We start from the raw sequence: 10,603 nt of genomic DNA, 5'->3' as shown, positions 1-10,603 counted from the left end.
GCTCCAAAGGCAGGTGGCTGGAGTACCTCTGAGGAGGAACTGGGCTGTGGCTGGCAGGGCCTGGCCCTCCTGGGGGCGTGGGGGAGGGGGAGATGGTACCCTGTCAGGGGTGGGGCGAGATGGTACTTGCCGGGGGGGCAGGGCCTGGTCCCCACTGGGGTAAGCAGCTTAGCACTGAGTTCCCAGGGAGTTGGGGCTGCCCAGAGCCCATTGTTTAGCTCAAGTCTGTGTGCGCCAGCCTGCCAGTGTGGGGCCGTGTCCTGCTCGTCCATCCCAGCCCCCAAGGCTCGTCCCCGGCTCGCTGCTCTCCAGGCTGCCCAGGGGCTCGGCGCGTCATTTTGTGGCGTCTCCCCCTCCTCTTTCAGCAGATAAACCAGCATCTGGTTTCCCAGCAGCCCCCGCGCTGAGCGGGCCCAGCATGGCTCTGAAATAGCACGAGGAACTGAGCACGGCTGAGTAAACAGAGGCAGGAGAAAAACCTCAGCCGAGCGTCTGCCTTGAACTCCCAGCCCACAGCCCTAATTGCACGGCCGGGCTCTGCTTCCTGGGAGCAGGAGGGGGACGGGCCCTTGCCCTGCTGGCTCCTTGCAGGGCTGCTCCCAGGCCCGCTCCCCAGCCTGCAGCAAGGCTGGGGGCCTGCACACCTGTCGTCTGGGCTGAAAGCCCCCGTCCTAGGCCACCTCCGTCTGCATCACTCAGCAGCCGGGGGGCCAAGGCCTGAATGTCTCCTCTCTGTGCCCATTGCTAGCTGGGCTGAGCGTGTGAGCTCAGACAGTTTGGGCTGGGGTTTGGCCAGGGGCTGGTGGGCACCCCGGCTGCCCCAGAGATCAGCACTACCCTCCAGGGCTCTGGCGTAGGGGTGCCAGGCGTTTGGTTTTTGACCGGAACACCTGGTGAGAAAGGGGCCAGGCGGCTCCGGTCAGCACCGCTGACCCGGCTGTTAAGTCTGGTTGGCAGCACAGCGGCGCTAAGGCAGGCTCCCTGTCTGGCTCCCTGGGGCTCCCAGGAAGCAGCCGGCATGTTCCTCTGGCTCCTAGACACACGGGGGCCCAGCACGCTGCCCCGGCCTGAGTGCCAGCTCTGCAGCTCCCATTGGTCAGGAACCACCCCTGAACCCCCTCCGGCATTCTGAACCCCTTGGCCCCAACCTCTTTACCCCCCCTGAGTAAACACCCTGAACCCCTTTAACCAGCCTGCTTCAACCTGAACCCCTTGTTTCTGGCCCCACCCCAGAGCCCGCATCCCCAGCCCAGAACCCATACTCCAAACCCCTCGGACCCAGCCTGGAGCCCCCTCCTGTACCCCAAATCCCTCATCCCTGCCCCTACCCCAGAGCCCTCACCCGCTCCCGCACCCCAACTCCCAGCCCGGTGGAAATAACCAAGTGAATGAGGGTGGGAGCGCGTGATGGAGGATGGAGTGAGTGGGGGCGTGGCCCCCAGGAGAGACTGAGCCCCGCTTGCTGAGCTGAACAGGTGGGCGCTCCCTGCTGGCACCTCGCCCACTGCCCATTCCCCCTGCCCGCTGAGGCCCAGAACTCGGGGGGTAAAGAGGCTCTCTGGATGCTTGGGGGGTTGAAGCAGGCTGGTTAAAGGCGATTGGGGCGCAGTTTAAGCCAAACCAAGCAAAGTCTGAGCTTCCAGATGGGTTTGCGCCATTTTTAACCACCTTGCTTCAAATGTGTTTATGTTCCACTAGCACGACTTGCAGACAAGGCCTTGGTCTCCCCCAGGCCTCCCTCCCTCACGGGGGGCTGTAAGGTGTGTCCCCCCCGACCCTGGGCTGCCAAGGGCCCTGGTCAGAGTCTACAACCTGTGCTTGGACCCCTCCCTGGGGCTCTGCACGGGCGGGGGGGAGGAACAGCAGGATCCGCCTGAGAGCCGTGAGCCCTGCAGCCTCCCAAGGACCCCCGGGGCCACGGGCTGATCTGATCTGGTCTTGCCCAGAACGCGGCAGGCAGGAACTGCATCATTAGCTCCATTTGTAACCGTAGATTGTGAACTCTTCGGGCAGGGGCTATCTCCTTGTGGGATGTTTGTACAGCGCCTGGTACAACCGGGTCTGGGCTTCCAGGCAGTAACACACAATAAACTAGGACAGAGGCAGCAAGGGAATTGCCTAGACAAATCTGGGGCAGCGTTGGAAACAGAACCCAGGCATCCTGGCTCGTGAGCATGAAACTCTTTCCTCCCTGACATCTTGGCCCAAACAGGGTCGTTCACACAGTCCTAGGCGTTTCCAACAAGGGCTGGATTTGAATTGGCAACGGGGGGAGAGGTTTCCTCGGGAGTAACAATTGCCTCAGCCAGTCTGCCAGGCCGCAGATCCCTGTCCCTATAACATCACCAGTGTTGGTGCATCCAGGGCCGGTGCTACCAGTAAGGCAAACTAGGCGGTTGCCTAGGGCGCCAAGATTTGGAGGCGCCAAAAAGCAGTGCCCCCAGTTTTTTTTACAGCGTTCCTGGGCTGGGCTGCCGGCGGCGCGCTGACACGTGCGGCTCAGACTCCCTCTCCCAGTGCAGCGGCTGCTCCATGCAATTATTGTCATTGCCGGCGGGGGCGGCGTGCTCGGGGAGGGGGCGTAGCAGAGGTGAGCTGGGGTGGGGAGCCCTGCAGCAGCTCCCCCCTCCCCCCGCCCTGAGGCATCCCACCCCCCGCGGCAGCTCCCCACCCCCCCGGCCCGGGGAGCCGTGCGGCAGCTCCCCACCCCAGCTCATCTCTGCTACGTCCCCTCCCCGAGCATGCCGCCTCCGCCAGATAATAACCAATGGCTCTGCAATTACATCCACCAACTCCTTTAGCACCCTCGGACTTGTGCTCGTCCAGCTTTTCTAAATAGTCCCGAACCACTTCTTTCTCCACAGAGGGCTGGTCACCTCCTCCCCATGCTGTGCTGCCCAGTGCAGTAGTCTGGGAGCTGACCTTGTTTGTGAAGACAGAGGCAAAAAAAGCATTGAGTACATTAGCTTTTTCCACATCCTCTGTCACTAGGTTGCCTCCCTCATTCAGTAAGGGGCCCACACTTTCCTTGACTTTCTTCTTGTTGCTAACATACCTGAAGAAACCCTTCTTGTTACTCTTAACATCTCTTGCTAGCTGCAACTCCAAATGTGATTTGGCCTTCCTGATTTTACTCCTGCACGCCTGAGCAATATTTTTATACTCCTCCCTGGTCATTTGTCCAATCTTCCACTTCTTTCTTTTTTGCGTGTAAGGTCAGCAAGGATTTCACTGTTAAGCCAAGCTGGTCGCCTGCCATTTTTACTATTCTTTCTACACATCGGGATGTTTTTTTCCTGCAACCTCAACAAGGATTCTTTAAAATGCAGCCGGCTCTCCTGGACTCCTTTCCCCTTCATGTTATTCTCCCAGGGGATCCTGCCCATCAGTTCCCTGAGGGAGTCAAAGTCCGCTTTTCTGAAGTCCAGGGTCTGTATTCTGCTGCTCTCCTTTCTTCCTTGTGTCAGGATTCTGAACTCGACCATCTCATGGTCACTGCCTCCCAGGTTCCCATCCACTTTTGTTCCCCTACTATTTCTTCCCGGTTTGTGAGCAGCAGGTCTAGAAGAGCTCTGGCCCTAGTTGCTTCCTCCAGCACTTGCACCAGGAAATTGTCCCCTACACTTTCCAAAAACTTCCTGGATTGTCTGTGCACCGCTGTATTGCTCTCCCAGCAGATATCAGGGTGACTGAAGTCTCCCATGAGAACCAGGGCCTGCGATCTAGTAACTTCTGCTAGTTGCCGGAAGAAAGCCTCGTCCACCTCATCCCCCTGGTCTGGTGGTCTATAGCAGACTCCCACCACGACATCACCCTTGTTGCTCTTGCCTCTAAACTTAACCCAAAGACACTCAGGTTTTTCTGCAGTTTCATACCGGAGCTATGAGCAGTCATACTGCTCTCTTCTTACATACAATGCAACTCCCCCACCTTTTCTGCCCTGCCTGTCCTTCCTGAACAGTTTATATCCATCCATGTCAGTGCTCCAGTCATGTGAGTTATTCCACCAAGTCTCTGTTATTCCAATCGCATCATAGTTCCCTGACTGTGCCAGGACTTCCAATTCTTCCTGCTTGTTTCCCAGGCTTCTTGCATTTGTGTATAGGCACTTAAGATAACGTGTGTGTGGGGGGGGGGGTCAAAGGCCACGCGTAGTCCCACTTTCCAAACCTGTCACAAGCATTCACCATTCAGCGACTGTGGGGCTGGGCCACGTGCTGCCAGCAGAGTCGCTCCTTTGCAGCGGTGGGGGGGTACCCAGGGCTGGTGCCTTTAGGGTGACCAGATAGTGTAAAAAATCAGGACGGGGGTGGGGGGTGATAGGTGCCTATATAAGAAAAAGCCCCCAAAATCGGGACTGTCCCTATAAAATCAGGACAACTGGTTACCCTAGGTGCCTTTAGCAATGGATGCTGCAGCTCAGTGTCTCTAACCTGCCTGGCTATGCCCAGTCTCCAGCCGGGACCATTGGCTCATCTCATCTCCATGCCAGCATAGCCCAGGCCAGGTACCCTGCAGCGAGACCCATCACCAGCGTTCGGCTGAAGCAGCTTCCAGAAGGGCAGCCAGCCTGGCTCCAGAGACAGGGAATCTACCACGTCCCTCGGGACTTTGCTCCAGCAGTTCATGACTGTGAAAAGTTTGTGCCTAATTTCTAATTTGACTGTGTCCAGCTCCAGCTCCCAGCTGTTGGTTCTTGCTGTAAAGAGCCCTTTCGGCTGGTGTTTTCTCCCGGTGAGGTGTTAGACACTCTACTCAACTCCCCTCTTGAGCTGCTTTTTGACAAGCTGAACAGCCTGAGCTCCATACGTCGCTCGGTGTTGGGCTTTCTCTCCAGCCCTTGGATCAGTTCTGTGGCTCTTACCCGCACCCAGCCCCGTTTTTCACCATCCTCTTTAAAATGTGGACCCAGAGCTGGACGCGGTGTCCAGGATTGGTCTCACCTAGGCTGGACACAGAGGTAAAATCACCTCCCTGCTCTGGCTCACCACGGCCCCGTTTATCCAGCCAAGGATTGTGTCAGCCCTTTTTGCCCCAGTGTTGCACTGGGAGCTTGGGGTGAGGTGCTTGTCCACTCTGACCCCTAACTCCTTTCCAGAGTCCCTGCTTTCCAGAGCCGGCCCCAGCCTGCAGCTGTGCCCAGCATTCCTGGCTCCTAGCTGGATGTCCTTGCCATATTAAAACACATGTTGTTTGCTCTGTATGACAGCCCTGTTCTCATCCTTCATCACCACTCCAGTCCTTGAGCCAGCTGCAAATGTTAGAAGCAGCAGCCGAATTCGATGGTGCACTTTGCAAACAATAACTGATCTATTTCCCCCTCCCACACACTCTTCTGTGTGCAGTCAGCATGCATGCGGGATCATTAGCCCCATATAACGTGGGAAACTGAGGCACTTGGCGTTGCTGTGACTTGCCCAAAGTGGCACAGCGAGTCACTGGCTGCCAGCCTTGTGCTCAGAGCAGATCACACATGAATCCCCATTTCACCCAGAGCTCTCGCTCTCCCTGACGCATTTACAGTGCAGACAGGCTGGGAAGAGGTTAATAGTGCTCCAGGGCCCAAGTGTTTGGGAAGCTCTGTTTATTGCAGCCTGGCCTTCACCCAGTAAACTGGGCTACACAATTACCGCTCATAAAAGCATTAATCACCGACTCAGGTGAGAGCTGTAAACTGCACAGCTGGCTGGCTCAGGCTCCCAGGCTGTGCTCAGCATTACACAGCTGCGCAGGGAAGCTGCCCAGCGTCCTTGTACCCGCTCTGCTTAGGGACGCTCTGAGCCTGCCGCAGCAAGAGCTGTGTAGGGCAATAACTGGCAAACACCTGCTTCCCTTCTCAGGCCTGCCCCACCCTGTGCACTCACACTCAGAGAATCATAGACTATCAGGTTGGAAGAGACCTCAGGAGGTCATATAGTCCCACCCCCTGCTCAAAGCAGGACCAACCCCAACTAAATCATCCCAGCCAGGGCTTTGTCAAGCTGGGCCTTAAAAACCTCCAAGGATGGAGATTCCACCACCTCCCTAGGTAACCCATTCCAGTGCTTCACCACCCTCCTAATATCCAACCTAAACCTCCCCCACTGCAACTTGAGACCATTACTCCTTGTCCTGTCATCTGCCACCACTGAGAACAGCCGAGCTCCATCCTCTTTGGAACCCCCCTTCAGGTAGTTGAAAGCAGCTATCAAATCCCCCCTCACTCTTCTCTTCTGCAGACTAAACAAGCCCAGTTCCGTCAGCCGCTCCTCGTAAGTCATGTGCTCCAGTCCCCTAATCATTTTTGTTGCCCTCCACTGGACTCTCTCCAATTTGTCCACATCCCTTCTGTAGTGGAGGTCCCAAAACTGGACGCAATACTCCAGATGTGGTCTCACCAGTGCCGAATAGAGGGGAATGATCACGTCCCTCGATCTGCTGGCAATGCTCCTACTAATGCAGCCCAATATGCCGTTAGCCTTCTTGGCAACAAGGGCACACTGCTGACTCATATCCAGCTTCTCATCCACTGTAATCCCCAGGTCCTTTCCTGCAGAACTGCTGCTTAGCCAGTCGGTCCCTAGTCTGTAGCAGTGCATGGGATTCTTCCGTCCTAAGTGCAGGTCTCTGCACTTGTCCTTGTTGAACCTCATCAGGTTTCTTTTGGCCCAATCCTCCAAGTTGTCTAGGTCCCCCTGGACCCTATCCCGACCCTCCAGCGTATCTACCACTCCTCCCAGCTCAGTGTCACTCCTCTTCAGACACACGCACCCGCTAAAGACTGGCATGAACCCGCAGAGCCCCACCTGCTCTGCATTCACATTGCCACGCACACGTGTATGTCTAGCGACATTCGCACACTCGTATGCACCTACGCACACCACAGCGTGCAGCTCAGAGCGCACACCAACCTGTGGACACGCTCGCACACGCACTGACATGCTGATGAGACGTGCGACTGCTCTGCTGTGTGATGAGCTTGAGTCGTCAGCAGCGTTTGAACCCAGGCCCAAGTGGACGGCGTGACTCCTTCAGCTGGCGGCAGTAGCGGACTGTTATCCTCTAGCTGGGGGGGATATAACACACCCTTGCACTGCACACACCAGGGACAGACCCAGGGTCACGCACTGGTGTCTATTTGAATTTGTATGTTTTGCAGCTTAACACCTCAGCCAGCCACATACGGGCGTGAGCTCACAGGACTCTGGTATTTCACTTCTTGGATGATGGAACCACTGGGAGGAACCTGGCTGGTGGGGTATTTAGGGGCACCTCCCCCACCCTTGAAACCTTAGGAAAATCCATTGGAAAGAAAATCACGAACACAACCACAGACACATTCAGGACCCTCCAGCAGCCGTGGAAAGCAGTGCTAGAACCCAGGATGAGCAGCAGGAGTCCAGGGCTCTGCTGGGGGATCTCGGGTGAGTTTGCCTCTGTTTCCCCATCTATATAACGTGGATAATGACACTCACCCGCCTCTGTGATGGGCTTGACGATCTACGGCTTGGAAGCGCTGCGTAGGTGGCAAGCAATTCTTATAACACGCACTGACACGATCCCACACAGACAGCAGGCAGAGGTTCGGGCCGCGGCGCTGGGTTCGAACGCTGCTGCTAACTCATGGAGGCGATCACCATGGATAGGGCATGTGCGTATATCTTCAGTGTGGCGATGCGTATGCGAGTGTGTCTGTCTGTGCGCGTGGTCGCTGAGCTGCACGCTCTGTGTGTGCACTTGTCTGGATCTAGGGGTGAATGTCCCCCCTGCGGGTACACGTGCGCGTGTGGCTGTGAATTTGTGCACCGAGCTGCACCAGGGAGCCACGCCTCCCCCAGTTGATCAGAGCTGCCTGGCTTCCTGCCTGGTGCTGTGACCTCTCTTTACAGGTAAGCGCTGTAGCGTTCCCGCAGCCCGGGCGTCATGCACTGGGAATGCCCAGCCAGGCCAGATGCTAAAGGGGCACAGAATGGGGCCCCAACGCTAAAGTTTCTAAGGCAAAAGAAGTCCAGCTGAGCCTGTGACAGAAAATTGGTGATAAAAGTCAGCAAAAGTTACAGCCAGAGACTGGCTCCGTCCAAAACAAAGGTCTGTTAGCAGCCAGCGGCTGTGTCAGATCCCGACTACCAAGCAAGAGAATGGAGTTGGCCATGAATGAACCAAAATTAGTGCTGAAAATTAAGCCTAGTTGGTGGACAAAGTAACGAGGGGATGGGCTGTTCCGCCAGCACCTCCTTCTGTGGTCTGTATAAAAGCCTTTGTGGGGGGCAGCTGCCCAGGAATCGGGGAGCCCGGGCAGGCCAGATGGCAGACCTGGTCTCCATCCAAAGCTTTGAGGCATCAGCCCGTTGCTGTGGAACGCTTTGAGTCCATGGAATCCACGTCTCCATGAGGAACGCGGCAGCGGGACGGTTTTGGAGTGTGGGGGGGGGGCCGGGGATCTCCAGCAGAAAGGCTGCAGCAAGAGGCAGACATGGCTGGGCTTTCCTCTCCCTGTTTGCATGTGTTTGACTTGCTCTGTCTCCGAGGCAACGGGATCCGAGGGTCACAACAGCAGGAACCACCACACGGACAGTTATTGCCATTGTTAACAGACTGTCAAACGGGGCTCCCTGCAAACGCTCTCCAGCTACAGGGAAAGGGAAGAAGGGAGGACGTTCAAATGAAACAACGTCCACTTCCCAGGCGTGGACTGTGTTCGTTGCTTTTCTGAACAGGTTGATGGATGATGGGGCTGTTGCCATGGGACTGAGCAGGCGGAGAGCTCTGTTCTTGGGCCACGTTTCACCATCCATTGTTTTGCAGCGGCAGGGCCTTGTGAAGACCTTGGACTGTCTGGGCCCATTTATTCCAGCAGCTCATCCCGTGCAGGGGCCGGGCAGGAGGGACAGGCGCTCAGAGGGCCGTGTGTGTGGCCGCACCGCACAGACATGCTGGAGTGCCAGGGCTGGGCCCGAGGGGACGCACAGGCAATGGGCCCCCGGCAGTGATGATGCGCCAGTTGTTCTGGCCCTCGGCCTGGCCGGGCTGACAGAACTGGGGGGGAGGAGGTTGTGCCAGTAGCAATAAGGAAGCGGGGCAGAGCTGGAGTAAACCAATTTGCTGGACTGTGGCCTGGTGAATCATTCCCAGCCTGCCCTTGAGGCATTAGGAAATCCAGGCTCTGCCTCTCCCACAGCCTTCGGCCTGGCTGTGGGGGGCCAGGCTGCTTTCGGCGACATGCGAACCGTGGGGCAGGGTGCTCCGTACGGGCTGTAGCTCTGCAGGGCCCGGTCCCAGAGGGGTGAGCTCAGCCAGTGAGCTGGAGAAGGTCAGGAAAGGATCTTACCGCCCCACAACGTGGGCAGGGATCCACCCCTGGCCAGGGGCTCTGGAACCATCAACTACCTGGACGCTGCCAGACGCAAAGTGTCCAGTGAATACAATGGCAACAGGTTTTACTCCACAGCACCCCTGCTGGGACTGTGGGAGCTGAGGGGTCCCCCACAGCCAGCGCTCCACCCCAGCATCCCTGCTGGGACTGGCTTCCCCACAGCCAGCACTCCTGCCCCATACCTCACAGCACCCCAGCTGGGAGAGGAGAGGCTGGGACTGGGGGTGACCCTCCTGCTGGGAGCAGCTAGGGCTGCAGTACCCGAGTTTCCCCACAGCCAGCCCCATTCCCGGGAGAGGCGTCCAGGTGCCAGCGACTGGCTGATGGGGGCACTGCTGGCAGGAGGCCCGGGGGCTTGTTGGACACAGCGTCTCCTGGCAATGGCTGGCGTCTACTCGCCGCCCTCTGGAAAGTGCGGAGCAAGCAGCTGTTATGTCCCTGTGGCTGGGGAAGGAGGGAGGGTGCCCCAGGCAGTGGGGAGCAGCCTGCGCTGGCGGGCACTGGGTGAGGGGGAAGGGGACCTCGGGGGGCCAGGCAGGGGGGCAACAACTAGGCAGGGAAAGTAGAACGGGAGGGGCCCTGAACTCAGGGTGAGGGGCTCTGTGGGTGAGGGACCCCGGTTCCGCTCCACACACCCCGCCCTTCCCTTCAAGGACAGGAGGTTTCACAGCTCCCCAGCCGCTCACGTGGGCATCACAACACTAGCACCGGGGTAACCGCCCCCCCGGGGCTGGGTCTGACGCCCCCGCACACCCCTTCAGGGACATGGTAACGATGGGTAACCGTGGGTGCTGCTGCCATGGTTACAGCATATGGAGGAGTCAAGGGGAAGGGAGGACAACACAAGTAACCTGGCACCTCCCAGATGGGGATCTCAAAGCACTTCCCAGACATCCACTAAGCCTCACACCCTGGGGAGGGAGCAAAGTATCATCCCCATAGGAGAAACTGAGGCACAGAGCAGGGCAGTGACTCGGCTGAGGTCACCCAGCGAGGCACTAGCCGCACCCCCCCATCCGCCCAATTCCTGCCCCCTCCTGCCCTGCTCCTTCCCATTCCCAAGACCCCTCTGCCACTGCTACTGCCCCCTGCTGGCTGGAATCTGAGTGGCTCAGCTGTGTGTCATAGGCCCAACTCTGCTAGCAGCGATTCTCCTTTCAATCCCTGCTTTTGTACACAGGGACTCTGGGTTCTGGCCCCAGCATGGCTGTGGGGTCCTGGGTGTGCAGTGGCTGTGCCGAGGGCTGTCAG

This window comes from Terrapene carolina, unplaced genomic scaffold (genome assembly GCF_002925995.2).
Source record: "Terrapene carolina triunguis isolate 2854851 unplaced genomic scaffold, T_m_triunguis-2.0 Scaffold194, whole genome shotgun sequence".
Lineage (NCBI taxonomy): Eukaryota > Metazoa > Chordata > Testudines > Emydidae > Terrapene > Terrapene triunguis.
The sequence above is the reverse complement of the archived record's forward strand: the minus strand, read 5'-3'. Positions refer to the sequence as shown.